At 35.0% G+C, this 15,117-nt stretch overlaps 1 long non-coding RNA gene across 1 annotated transcript; it reads left to right on the top strand.

The window, feature by feature from the left end:
- Positions 1-363: 363 nt before the first annotated feature.
- LOC121069995 lies at positions 364-14,927 on the top strand. Its single transcript, XR_005819809.1, has 3 exons — positions 364-678; positions 3,249-3,365; positions 14,811-14,927. It is a non-coding gene; the product is annotated as an uncharacterized LOC121069995 (long non-coding RNA).
- Positions 14,928-15,117: the final 190 nt, after the last annotated feature.

Genomic DNA, 15,117 nt, shown 5'->3' with positions numbered 1-15,117 from the left:
AACTCCTGAGCACTTAAAGTTATGCACCCCAAATTAGTGTATGCTTTTCACCTTCATTTTGATGTATCTCACATCTAAGCTATGCCATGAGAATATTTATATTACCTTATTTTAGAAAAGTGTTGGTAGGAAATGGGAAATCATGGTTCTAGTCGATGGCATTCAGAAAAAAAAAAATCTGTATTTACAGCAGAATATGAATAGTTTATACAATAAAATCATGAAGCATACCCCACGTGAGCATGACAGCTTAAGACAGCATCATCAGTCTTGTTGAATCAGTGATTTGTGGTTTCGGTCAGCAGGGGAAAAATTATCAAGTGCCCATGTAATAGGAAACCATGCCTTACCACTTTTGCACTATCTGCAGCAGCTGTACGTACTTCAAATAGTTTAAAAACATTTACAAGGGGCTGGCAGGTAACTGGGGTCCAGAAACCTTGGATTTGTGGTGCAGACACCTTCATGGGAAGAAGTTAAGGCTGAGTTCAGGCAGAGGCCTGCAGGTGGGCCTGGCTCAGCAGTGCCCGTGGCTGAGGCAGGGCCAGGCTTCAGCATCACTGGGGCCCTGAGGGGCTGAAATGGGGACCTGGGGCCTGGGCAGGGTGGAGGGAGACCTGCAAGAGGAGTGCCAGGGCCTGTAGGGTCAGGTAGTGTCCTCAGAGCCCTGAAATGAAAGTAAGTTGACGAAAGACTTATATGCTGTTTTTTTTGTTTGTTGTTTGTTTGTTTTTTTCCGCTCATCTGAAAGCTTCATGTATCAAACAGTATTATAATATCATGTTCTGTGTCATAAATCTGTGAAATTCTTATATAATAATTTATACTAGTCACTGTTCTGATTATGTGGACATCTTCGTTAGTTTGCACCAAGGCATTCTTCGGAGAAAGTGTGTCCTGTCCCAGCTGCCTGGCCTTTTTTGTTCTTTGAAATAAGGTTGCAGTTTGATTTTAATAATTCAAGTGAACCACTGAAAGTTAAAGTAATTTTACTTTTTGAACCTTCCTCTACTGTCATTCTCTCCGCCCCCCCCCCCCCCCCCCCCCCCGCCTTAAAAATCTCATTGTTTTCTTCTCTGAAATCCTGGAAATCTGCTTGTGTTTACTATCAGCGCATATTCAGATTTCTACCAGAAGTATATCTTCTGTTTTATTTTCTGATATATTTTTGACAGTGCATCCTTTCATATACTCTGATGTGCCAAACCTTTATGTTCTTTGCCTTTTATAAATCTTTCCATTTGCTCCTGTATATCCCATATATTTTTCCACAAACAGTGTATTTTCAATCTCCAATTTCCTGAAACTTATTTCGGCTTTGATGTAGCTTAGTCCAGCTTTTTTCTTTTTTTTTTTTATAGTTAACTTCCATGTATTCTTCTCTTGCAAAACCATATTCAAAATGACATTAGTATTTCCTGAGTGTTTTTCAGTATTTTTAATCCCTTACTTTCTGCTTTTATGTCATTGCATTTCAGAGAGATTCACAATATGTTTTGTTTCTTCTGAATCTGTACTGTCATTCTCCTTGATTAAGTTACTTTTTTTTTTTTCCTCAAATTGGCCATGTTTTCTCTTCTGTGTTTCTCTCTGATTTTGACTGGAGACAGGATGAACTCCATAAGGTATTTTTCTGTTGTTGTTGATGTAGTAGTAGTAGTGTTAGCAAAACTATATAAGAGGAATATCTTCTTCAGTGTAGGGTATTTGCTTCAGCTTCTGTAAGAATTTCAAAATCCATACTATTTCTTGAGGCTTGGCTTTCTGGCAATATAGCCTTGTTTCCCTTTGGTATGCTAATAAATTGTACATTGTTTTTCATGTGTTGACTCTGTATCTCCGCCACTACCACAACTGATTTAGTGTTCAAAAATCTGTCAGCCATGAGTTCTGGCTTGCAGAGAGCTTCTCAGAACCTGGATAATAAGTAATGACACATGATTTACATTTTGATTGAAGGATCCAGCTCAATACATTCCCCTGTGCATGCCAATTGGTGTGATCTCTCAGGAAAGCCAGTCAGCATTTCACCTCCTTTTGTCTGACTTGCCTGAAGACAAATGTTTCATAAACCATATTATTTCCTAGAGAGAAAGGTCAGCCAGAATACTAAGGGCATTTTCAAGGACATCTTCATCTCCGCCACTTCTTATTGTTAGTCAGTGAATCACGTCTTCTACATCACTGCTCATGCAGTGCAGATGAAAGGCAACTTGTAATGTCGTACTTCGATTTTTAGTGCATCCAACATTTATGTTCTTTTCCAACACTGTTGAACAACATCTCTGTCCTACTGAGAACATCATGCTTGAAATAGAGTTACTGCAAATATCAGATGCTTTATAACTTTGTTCTTGTTCTGCCTTTAAATTTTTCTTCCTCAGCCATTATGTCACTGTAATGTGTTGAAAATTTGTTCTCACTGAATTGTTATGATTTTGTTACTAAAGATTTTATGACCTACTCTCTTTTACTTAGTGTTAAATGACTTGAATCTGTGTATTAATGACCACATGAAAGTGAACAGAAAATTTATACTATTAGATGTTTGCCCTTTGAAAAGGTGCTTCTGAAGAAGTGCCTGCTACCAGCTACAGTCTCACAACTGTAAGATAAAAGGTCTTCTTGTAATCAGTCAGCTTGTTCTCTTGGGTGCGACATTGATGGTTGCTTTGGGGTAATATTTCATTAAACTATGTATACATTATTTTTTTTCATTCTTTATTTTCTCTGATCATTTTTTTTTTCTTTTTTCTTGCACAACTGAAATTAAAAGTCATTGTACTAGTCAGAACAATTTATAGGGAAAAGTGCCTTGTAACACTCTGTAGCCTATGAATGTAAAAATGTTGAGTCCAGCAAGGTATGTTTCTTGGGTATACTATTGCATGGTTTAGGAGATTTTAAGAATGAAGATCACAGGCTTTTTGTCCTGTTAGGCATAAGGCTTTTGACACTATATATCTTGACAGCAAAATATGTTTATATGGGTTATTATTTTTCTTCTTCTGACATTACCATTTCAGTACAAATTTTAAGAAATAGTGCAAGCTGGTTGTTCAAGGGTCTTCATACTGTTTTCTGAGCATATTAAGGAAAGTGAAACATAAATTGGGTCATTTCTTTCAGAGTAAATGTGTCTTAATGGTATCTTACTCATCAGAACTCTCTCTTAAGTGTATCATGAAGAAAATCGGCTGACTTCATTGACTATAAAATAGTCTCATAATGCTTTTTACTTCTGTCAGAACAGCAGAGTCAGAAGATGTCAAGCTGATATGGTTGGATTCTGTATCTCCTTGTGCATTGGCAACATAATTGTTGTGAAGGCCACAAAAAGAAAGATGAGATAGCAGTGATAGCTGGTAAGTTAACTAAACTCCCACTTTATTAGGTAATGATGATATTTTATCTGTCAGTGCTTTCTCCAGAACTGAATGTATGCCTTTATTTCATGCTGCCTGATAAAAGTATGCCATGTCCTTGCCCTCCCTTTTTGTCCATCGAATGCAGGAAAAACCTAATTCCCTTCATATTCCAACTACTCTTGTGTCCTTAGGTTCTCTCTACTTTTCTGTAAAGAACTTATACTGTAGAAATATGTTATGCCTCCAGAAATGTGGCTGGCATGTTTACTCTATACGATTCCTGACCCCATCTGAATAGTGGCCAAGTGGCCAGAACTGCATGAGGAGCTTTTGTGTCCTAAGCTATGCAGTCTGACTTTGCCTTTATACACCAAGCAGCAGGAGTCCCAATACAACTGTCACAGAGCTAGTCTTTGCCACAAAACACTTTTGAATGAATCTATATAAGATAATTGCCACATTGGTACAATAAAGTTTAGAAAACCTATGCCACCAACTCCCTTCACTGCTGAACAAAAAATGAAATACTTTCCCTCTTCAAAGATAATCTGAAAAGGTAAAATTGTTCCAAGACCTAACATAAGGTTAGCATGAATGCTATAGATAAAGCACCTGAAGACTGCATAGCTTTAGTCACAAAGGTGTTGAGGGCTTTGAGGAGCAGAAGAATGATGTTACAAAATGTATTAGAAGAAAGACTTGGACCTACATTTCCTATAGGTGTCCTGAGTGAGATGATGAGTCAGTTTTTCTCATTGCATAACTTTTGAATTAGTTATTGAAGAAAAGACACACTGCAAAAATATCTTGGGAAGGGTACTACTCCTCTGCATGGAAAATTGAGCACTTAGAATCTGTAGTCAAATTCTTCACAGCATCAGGCAGAGAGATGATTTTGAACTAAGTTTCTTGAATCCTTACCAGAATATTAGACAAGGATCCCCAAGACTGGGAAACACAAATGAAGAAACGGATGCAGCTGGCAGTATATTAGTGTCTATCTCTAGGTCAAATGGCATTTGGTCCACTTCTTCCTTGACATTTCAGTACTGTCCAACTTGGTTAAGTTCCTGCTTGAGTAAGGTATCATATTTTAAGCTTCCAAATCTTCTATGTGTAGGAGCAACCTCTAAACAAATGAAGATTGTAGGAATGATTAAGAAAAATATCTTTCTATTTTGGGGGGAAGGGCAAGAGATTTTTTTTTTTTTTTTTTTTTTTTTTTGCTGAAGCTTTGTAACAAGTGATAGAGCTTAAAAAGAAAAATAATAAAATTGCAACTTGCTACTTTCCTTTAGTCTTTTTTTTTTGTAAGCATTATTTTTTACACAAAAATGCTGTACTAGGAGTATGTGTGCACCTAGTAAAAGTCTTAAATAACGTATACTGGCTATTCTTCACCTAAATTAAAATTAATATTTAAGACATTCAGTATGAAATAAAGTTTTTAGTATCAGCAGTATTATCATATGATTCCGGAATACATATATAGAGAAATTATGACATTTCTCAGAGGAGAACTAGTAGAAATGGGAACCGGTAGACACGTGTTGAAAAATCAACAGATAAGCCTGTTTCAACATCTAGTAGAACAGTAATAATTCCATCTTTCACATAAATTAGTTGCATATGATAGTTATATATGATATATTTTAAAAGCTCTCAATTTTGAATGAGAGCATAGTTTAGACAGTATGGTAAGTATGCATAAATGCATACATGGAAATTGAATTAGCTTATAATTTGTATTTTTACCTTTTAAATTAACTGTATTAGTAAAATTATGCATCCAACAAGTCTACCTCCTCATTTCAGTTCATAGCCAGATAGAAATATCTGGGGGCAAACATCTTCTGTTGTTCTTACAGCCCTTAATACAGTACATTTCTAACTAAACTGCTATTCTAGCACTAGCATAGCACTAGCACTGTAGCACTAGTAGTGCTATATACTACTAATCACTGAAGTTTGCTGGAGTGAAATGAAAGGACCAAAGAAAATGACTCGTACTGAAAGGAAACAATGGGGGAAGGGAACTGTGTTTTCAAAGCTTTTTTTTTTATTAATCTGTTTTTGGAGTAGAAAACTATCTAGTCAGTTTTATTTCTTGCTCTCTCATACCTCATCCTTTTGAAATCCATCTACATATCTGAAAGTTTTTTGTATAGGAAGTATCATTATCTCTACTTCACAGTTAGAGGAGCCAATAAGGCCCCCACAGCAATCCCATCATGCAATGTCACAAGTTTATTCATCTTAATTTACACACTTTCACACATCCTTCCTCTACGTAGTCATGCCTACCCTACCCTCATCCTCCCACCCCTTCCCAATCACTGGAAAATAATCTTCCTAATATGATACTTCTCCTTTATTACATACTTTGAGAATGAGTAAAATAGTTAAACTGTAAAATCTCTTTCTCAGTTTCTGCATCATATGAAATAAGCAGAACTTTTGAAAACTCAGAATTATAGCATCTGTCCCTTTACTTCCTCAGACAAATGTCTCTCTAGATAACACTTTGCCACTTGAATTTCAAAGGTTTCCTTTGCAATCACAACATCTAGAAATGTGCAACCTTTAGGTTTGTTTCCATTTTTATAGCAAAAGATAAAGCTGTGGAGAACATCAGAGATCTCTTTTGGAATATTCTATACATGCCCTTTATGTCCCATAAGGGAACATACTTTTGGAAATACATTTTGGAACACACAGATTAAAGTGAGATCTTTTTTATAAACCCACAATATGCATATTTTTTTCTATAAAGATTATTCAGTTATATATCATTATTATATTCATAATTTAGGAACCAGATTAAAAAAAAAAAAAAAAAATTGGGGTAGCACTGAAAGACCCATATAACAAAGTTTTTTAAACTTGTTGCTAACACCCTCTTCAAATATAACGTGTTTCATGGCTGTAAGAACAAGAGATTTTTGATTGATGCATGGTTTGGGAATAACTGTGTTGTGGTTTAACGTGGTGGGCACCTAAAAAACACACAGCCCTTCACTCACTCACCGCCACCACCACCACCACCCTGCTCTACACCGCCCAGTGTGATGGAAAAATGAGAATAGGAAAAAGAAAAAAGAGAGAGAGAGAGAATTGGAAAAGAGAGAATTTGAAAAAAATGGTAGAACTCGTGCGTTAAGATAAAGGACAGTTCAACAGGAGAGAAAGGAAAATAAAATAATAATAATATAATAATTATGATAATAATTACACGCACACACACATATATATAACAAGTGATACACAATGCAAATGCTTACCACCCACTGACCAATACTCAGCCAGAGCCCGAGCAGGGTCCCCCTTGACTCTCCCCCAGCCAGCCCTCCCAGTTTTTATTGTTCCATCTGATGTCGTATGGTATGGGATATCTCTTTGACCAGTTTGGCTCAGCTGTTCTGACTGTGTCCCCTCTCAGCTTGTGCACCCTCAGCCTACTCACAGGCAGGGAAGTATAAGAAGCTGAAAAGTCCTTGACTCTGTGTAAGCACTGCTCTGCAACAGCTAAAACAGCAGTGTGTTATTAACATTATTTTTCTCCTAAATCCAAAACACAGCACATCTAGCAACTGTGAAGAAAATTAACTCTATCCCAGTCAAAATCTGGACAAAGATTTTTTCTTAATAACATTAAAAGCAAGAAAGGTAGTACAGTTTCTTAGTCTTTGAGTTAAAAGCTCTTTTGGATTAGTTTTCTTAATAAGGTGACAAAATGAGCATAAACAGATCCAAACACAATGTTTAATTTAATGCTCTGTTCAGTCTTTAGTGGACATTACAGCAGGGTAGCATTTAGGGATCTCTTAGTCTACTGCTAAAAATACACTTATCTTCACACATTTAAATGTGCATTGTAATATTTGGGCACAAAGGTTTGCTCAAAATGTATAGAAAGATTTGTTGGAAAAATTGTTTTCAAATGAAATAATGATCTAATGGTCACATCCACTAGCTTGATAATAAGTATTATCCTGCCTTCTGTTGTACCTCAGCATCTAGAAAGTACAAAAGAATACAGTGATCAGTAAATCAGTAAATATAGAGCAGAAAGGAGTGATAATTTTATTTCTCCAAGCATATGTATTCAAATTCTATTTATCTGTCTATAGAGCTTGGGAGGGAGATCAGTATTTATAATTTATGTTTTATTGCATATATATGCAAGTCCAATTAGCAACAGACTATACTTTAAACTGAACGGGTTTAAACTTTTTCCCTAAAATAATGAATTCAGTTCAGTCTTGATCAGACTCTTATTTGTCTGTCATTGCCATAGAGTAGGTAGATAAGTAAGGTGGGTGGAATTGTAGCAACATAAATCTTAACGCATAACAGTGCCTCAGGGAACACTATGAAGATTTTGATAATTATTCTGATTATTTTATCTTAATATATTTTGCTAACAGGCTGTATTCTGAACTGCTGAAATGTTGGAAGACGTTTTGATTTTTAGTCTATTAAATTGAATAGCATTTATTTTGACATTAATACCTTGTTTCTTTTAGTAGGAAACAGAAATAGATAGCACAAAAATGTGATCTCTTCACAGTTTCATTAGAGTGAATTCTCATTTACATCGTCTGTTGCTACAGAAATTCATGCAAAAACACAGGCAGATAAACATGTAGAAAGTAAAAGAACAAAAAGAAAGAGAGAATGATAATAAAAATTCCACCTCTGCTGGCAGACAGGTTTTTACATTCACCATCTAACTCATCTTCCTTTTGGGTATTCCTGTAGGCGATAACTCTGACAGATATTGACAGACTCAGTAAGTCCAGGTAGTGCTTTGAATCTACTGCTGTAATTTTTTTTTTTTTTCAGCAGAAATTCTAGGCAATGATGAAAGCTGCTCATAACATTTTATGAATAGTTCATTAAACAAATTCCAGCAGAATTAATTTAAATACATTCTGTGGGATAAATTCACTTCACATCTAAGCCAATGCAGCCTCTTCGCGTAAACCTTTTCCAGTGTAAGGGAGTCCAGCCCATTCCAGGTGGGTGGCAATGACCATCATCAATTTGATTCCTTAAGTCCAGACATAAAATATGTGAAGTTATGGTTTCAAGGAACCAGGTTCAAAGGATAATCTTCATAAATATGTATTCTTGAGAGATGCTACTCCAATCTCTTTGTCAAGATGTAATGCTCGCAGTCTTGTTTATGGGAGAAGAGAAAAAGTATCTTGTATTTAAAGCCAGGAACTTAATTGATAGTGTAACTGAAAACTTAGCAGTCTAATAATTACTCCATGTCTAATTATTAAAGAAAAAGAAAGAATACTTTTATGCAGAGAAAGGTTCATTACTTACAATAGAGTTAGAATTGCTATATGTGCACGTCCTAGTTTTTAGTTCTTTGTGTGGTGGTGTGCTCATCCTTCCCCTACACTTCTGTGTCTTAAGGCTGGTGGCTTCATTCATATGGTAGTAGGGTATTATGGTGAGTTGTCAGCCTTTGGCATCCTTCATTGGGAATAATGAGATGGTGTTCCTCTATGCTACATCCTATGTCTCCACTTGTCAAGGCCTCTGCTGTTTTTCTGTGTAGACTTGTAAAACCTTGGTTGAACAATACAAAGACAACCAAGTTAGCCATATCCACCCGGACAGTTAGAAAATTAGCTGCTATATGTAAACCAAGTGACTATAGTAGTTCAAAAAAATTTGAGAATAAAACAAGCCTGATAAGCCTTAGTCCTGAAGCCTTGCAAGTTCAGTTCAGGCCTGTTACTAGCAATAGCAATACTAGGTAACGGGTCTACAAGGTAACAAAGAGAATATAACAATGCCTGAAATTTTAAGAGATCATGCAAGAGCATAGAAAGGAATTGACCAAGCAAGGGAGGATGCTATCAAAGTCCTTTAGGGAGTTTAATACACCCCTCATAATTACCCAGTGGATAATAGCATTTGATGAATATATTATACCCTTCTCCCTAGGAAATAAGAAAATAATAAGTGTCGTTTGTGATAGTAAAACAACTGAAATAGATTTTAAATAGTTACTGAGCAGACTGGATACATCCAGACGTATTTCTTAATTATCCCTTGAATGTCAGGACATTTGAGAGCAGTTCTACTGCTGTCTGTGTCAGCCGATAGTCTTGCCAAATTAATCAGATATACTTTTTTTTTCCAGATTAAGTCAATATTTGAAAAGTGATTTAAAGAGAAAAAAATGTAGTATTTAAGAACAGTTTGGTCATCAAATTTAAAATATTTTCTTAAAAAGCTGTGGCAAGCTTTATGCATAGTTCTTTACTGTGAGTTTTCTAATTCCCGAGGAAAAAAAAACAAACAACATCTAGGATGAGGGTGTTCTTTAGTGTCTGGCTTCTTCCTCTACAATTGAAAGATACCTATCAATACCTTTTGCAACAGTATTTTTCTTTGATATGCTAACTGGTCATTAGACTTGTATCACGAAATATTTACTGTGTAAAAAAAAATAAAATAAAAAAGGAAGAAAAACATTTTAAACAAAAATGTGTGCGCAGGATTTCAAACATGTTGGAATGTAAGCCCTGAATCTGAATGATACAGCTTCTCTCTGTGGTGCTGTTGTAGTGGCATATTATTTGAACATTTGTAAATTCTTGTGGTTGAGCTTACAAATCCCTAAGCTTGTTTCTTCTTGCAAGTTACTGAAGACAATAATGTTTAGTGAATACTGAATATGAAATGCTATATATCTGTGAAACAGTGGGGATGGAAAAAACCACTGATCTCTTTGCCTGTTAATGGGTGTGCCTCTCAGAGCTATGCAATTTATTTTCTCTTTTTCTTTGGGGGTCAGTTAGCTTTTAGTATTCCATGTAAAATGAAGTTATTTCTAAAAAGGGATATTAAAATGTTTCTAAAATACCTGCAACTTAATAGACAGGACACTATAATGGAGGAGGCAGGTAGAAGTCCTCTGAGATAAAGAGATCTAGACATTCTTTTTAGACAAGCACCATAACCACAGACATAAAAAAGAACTGAGTCAAATTAGTTATGGCTTCTCCTCTTTTGGACTGAAAGTACAGGAGACCTTGAATTTTGAAAGGAGAATATTACTTAACTGAAATCTGGGACAGAGCTGTGTGTCTTGAGGGTATAAAGAAGATCAGAGGTACATCCTCCCTGCCCCAAGATGTTCTGTCTTCAGTGTTTTCTCACTAACAAGTCCATCAGTTCCTTTCTCAATAAACTGGGTCCCACTCCTACCTCAGTATGTTTCTCTGTGCCTCTATAGGGAACCTGAATGAATAACTTGGTTTTCACTGGAAACATGAATTATTAGTGGTAGACTCAATAAAATGAAAACAGTACTGTTCATAGACTGATAAATCCAACTTTACAGTTCAGCTCAGAATATCATACATCAGCTTTTATGATCTTCAGTCTCTTTGCACCATGGAATGCCAAAATGCCAGTTACGATAATTAACAGAAAAAGTCAATATCCTTATGAAAATAAATTGTCTTTTATAATATATATATATATTTAATAAAAGCATCATTTGTCAGTATCAGACAACTGATTTTGTGAAAATATTTTTTTTTCAGAAGAATCCGAAGCAAGAATTAAAAAATAATAAAACATCAAGGTTACATAGACTACCTTTAATTATCAGAGCTGTCATCTTCTCAAAATGTTTTGTTGTTGTTGTTGTTGTTGTTTTGTTTTTAGTAGCATTTATTACAATGTTTCAGTGATACATAGTGAATTCTGCTTTAAGTGTAAATTGTATTAAACATATAATGGATTCCCAGAGAGGCAGTCAATGGACTGAAAATCTAATCAGATTTTGTCTTCTATAATGGGGAAAGTAGGTCTTTAACTGTTTCTAAGCTGTTACAATGTGGTTTACATAAACTATGCAGGACCTGATCCAAGCACTCCTGCTTGTAAATTGATTTTGAACTAGTCAAAAAGGTTTTGAATTAGTCAGTTACACTATCTTTTTAGCTCTGCTAGGTTTTAAAACTAAAAAAAATATTTTGCCAAAGTAAACAGGAGATAATGTATATATAATAGCTGAAAAGAAGAATTTTAATTTGGTACCATTCTATTCAATTTATGTTGCGTTATTATCTCATTAAAATATTTGATAAGATCATCTTGTATGTATCCTGATTTATTATTTATATTTTTTTCTTATTTTTACATTTGGATTTTAGAAGGGGAAAGAAATGACAATTTATTTAAATTAAACTAAATTGTAATTATATCAATTTCACCAAAATTTCCCACATACAACATGCATGCATACTAAATATATTTCTAGACAAAACAGATGGATAAGATATATATATTTATATTTAAAATTAATAAATACTTGAAAAAATGGTATCAGTTAACATGGTTGTTAAAGATAAGGAAGAGAAAAAAAAATCCACATACTTTCTTTTAGCTTTAAACAGTAGAATGTAAAACAATCACACTAAGGCTGAAGAAACATAGCTCAGTATGTATTCTCTAAACACACACTGGAAAAAATAAAACATACTATTTGACAAAATGAGCTGTATATCAATTAGGGACAGCTACTGAAGTCAAGTTTTAACTAAAATGGCCAGATGGAAGTAAATATAGACAAACCAATGAAAATGTCAAACATCAAAATAAGGTCAAGATCAACAGCACTATTTAAAAATATATAATAGCCCTTTGTCAAAAAGTGGGTCAAATTCTATCCTACTCATGAATTCATTGACACATTGATGCATCACCCAATGAAGATTAATGGTAATTTAAGTCCAGGGAATTAAATGTGTTTTATACTGTTGTAATTGGGAGCAAAATGTAGTCCATTTTATATTGTCATTGCCAGCTATTTGATTATACAGAGAAAAAATTCATCAGTCTAAATTACTTGCCCAGCTACTCCATCTGTCATGATAGCTATCACTACTGCTTAAAGTGATAAAAGGCATGAAAAACAGTCTAAAGAACAAGTGACCAGTGAAGCTGAGAAGCTAAAGAGGAAAGAAGATTAAATGGACTTGGAAAATTATTTTGTGCAACAGTGCTATGTCAGTGCTTTCTTGTTAAACAATAAGAACAAGGTAACCCCCTGGAGCTCCTAAATGGCATTCTTAACGATGAGATTCGATGCTTCCCAGTGAAGTTTGATGTCTCAGTAGTTCCTTGGGCAATTTAGTATTGGTTTAAAAGCTGTCAGTCAATAGAAGATACTTTTAAGTACAATACTTGATTGACACTGAAGATTTTCATTACTAGAGAAAAAATCTAGCCTTGTCCAAAGTTGTGATGAAAACCTCCATCAATATAAAGCTCCACAGAAGAAAATATAGTTAATGTTTCTGTCATTCTCTGCAGTCCTGTAGCGAGTGGAATATACATTTTTTTCATACAAAACAAAGGTTGCTTTGGAATAGCCGTCCATATCCACACACCCCAACACCCCCCCCCCCCCCCCCACCCCTCCTTCCCCTCTTCAGTTAGCACATTTCCTGGAGTGTATTTAATTCTCAGATCATTATCATTTTGATGAGCCATGACTTATAAAGAAATTGTTGCTGTAATTATAAGTCCTTTTATTTCTGGGACATTTGTACATATTGCCATTTTTTAATCTTTTGCTTTAAGCAACTATCCAAGTTTTTTAGATTTATTTATCTTATAACCCTTCACCTTATTTATTTACTTATTTTTCTACAAGGCAATTGAGAGCCTGATTCCGTAATAGCATTTAAAAAGTAAATTACTTTTATTTATTCCACTATATTTAGTCTGTACTTTGACATTTATACTCCTATATCTAATTGTGGTAGAGAAATTGTTCTATGTATGGTTTTAAAATGAAGGTTGCTGGAATTCTGGGTTTTAAGTCTTTATTAATAACAAAATATTTTCATTCTCTTCTTCTCAAACTTTTATTTTGCTTAAGTAATTTCCTTTCCAAAGTTTAGTTTTAGACATTTGTCCAATAATCTTATACTGTCCAACAAAACTCATGTTGCAAGTATGATTCTTGCATTTCCATTTTAGAATATATGGTACCAGGTTGTTTGTACTATGTGTATAGACAAGGCCAAACCATTACCCAGTTTTTACTTGGTAAGGCAAACATACTTTTCAAAGGCAAATTTTTAGTTAAAATGTTAAATTAATTTAAAGCTGTAAAGTCAGTCAGAATGAGGAGTTAGAGACAAGAGGAATAGGCAAAGGAAGTGGCTTGTTCCATTCTCCTGATTTCAGAAGTTAGGCAACATCTATCTCATTACCTTACATCTTCTAATATAGAAAGATGGTGACAGGCAGCTTTTGGATTGGCCTCTTGTTATCTCAGTGCTCCTTGAGAGTTATCCCCTTACACACAGTTCACTGTTAAAATGCTGCTTTTTCAGTCTTTGTTGTTGCTAAAATTGAGGCATATGAATGCACAATTGAGTGGTCCTTTTAAAATTGATAAGACTACTTCCTTGAGCCAATAAAGCACATACGCAATTCTCTGCAGGACCAGAGCTATAGTCAGTGAAGATTTCTAGTGGAGGAGCACAACCTAATCTCTGAGAAACATAATAGTCTGAGTGTATAAATAAGAGTATATGTGATGGCTTCTGAACCCAGTTTGATAAATTCCAAACAATTTACTTTTAATCAACACTGAAATACCAATGTGATGTGTTGCATGTGAATTATAATTTGATAAATGGGCATATTTTAGGTTCCATATTGAGTCCAGATGGTTACACATTCTTTAATATATCTATCCATGTGGCATTTGCACATTTGTGTATCTCAGTCTTTCTCTCATTTATGTTTAATGATGGATTGAATCCAAACAATACAAGATGTTCTTCAGCATGCTAAGCTTCTGTTAAGTGGACTGATAGTCAGGTCCTTCTGCACAGGATCTTCTTTCTTTCAGCGTGCTTTATTTCAAGACAGTCAATCTTCATTTAAAACAGTTTTATTGATGACATTTCATATATAAGCAAATGATAACACAAAGAGCCTCCCAATCAGGCAGGAGTCTGATTTGATAAGTGTATGCAACATGCATGCTAGGCTATCAATTCCATTAGACATCTGAACAGAAGTTACAGTTTTGTATATATTATCATTTGTAGAACTGTATTTAGTCATAAGACAAATCTGCATTTTTCAATAACTTGGAGTACACAGATTATTCAGAAACCTCTCCTCTCCTCTCCTCTCCTCTCCTCTCCTCTCCTCTCCTCTCCTCTCCTCTCCTCTCCTCTCCTCTCCTCTCCTCTCCAAGCTAAAGTGTTCCACATTATCCTACTGGTATGATTTGTCACATCCTCTCACCTTTGTTGCTCCCTATTTCTCATCCACGCATAGAAGAGCTGTTTTCCTTTTGCTGAGGAAATAGAAGAATAATTAGTTGGATTTCCACCAAAGAATTCAATTAACTGAGATAACAACTTCTTCCCTCAGGTCAGGAAGTCCTTTGAGACATCAGCTGAACTTTGCTCTTCTAATGGAAGAAATATCAAGTTCACTTGCACTGAGTTCTGAATTTGTTGGTTACCATAAAAATGATAATTAGCAAACAATAGCTTTTGTGTGTGTGTTTTATTGCCTTTATAAATCAATGCTTCAGTACTGTGGGTTCACAATATGTTATCATTTTCACTGCTCAATAGACTTGTGCTGTGCAAACACAAGTAGTCTCTATAACCTTGAGTGACGAGGGAATCATTCATTATGTAGCCTCTTTGACAAGTTTTGTGAATGTAGAGAG

The sequence above is a fragment of the Cygnus olor genome, chromosome 4 (genome assembly GCF_009769625.2).
Source record: "Cygnus olor isolate bCygOlo1 chromosome 4, bCygOlo1.pri.v2, whole genome shotgun sequence".
NCBI classification, from domain to species: domain Eukaryota; kingdom Metazoa; phylum Chordata; class Aves; order Anseriformes; family Anatidae; genus Cygnus; species Cygnus olor.
This window is presented reverse-complemented; position numbering and strand designations above follow the sequence as displayed.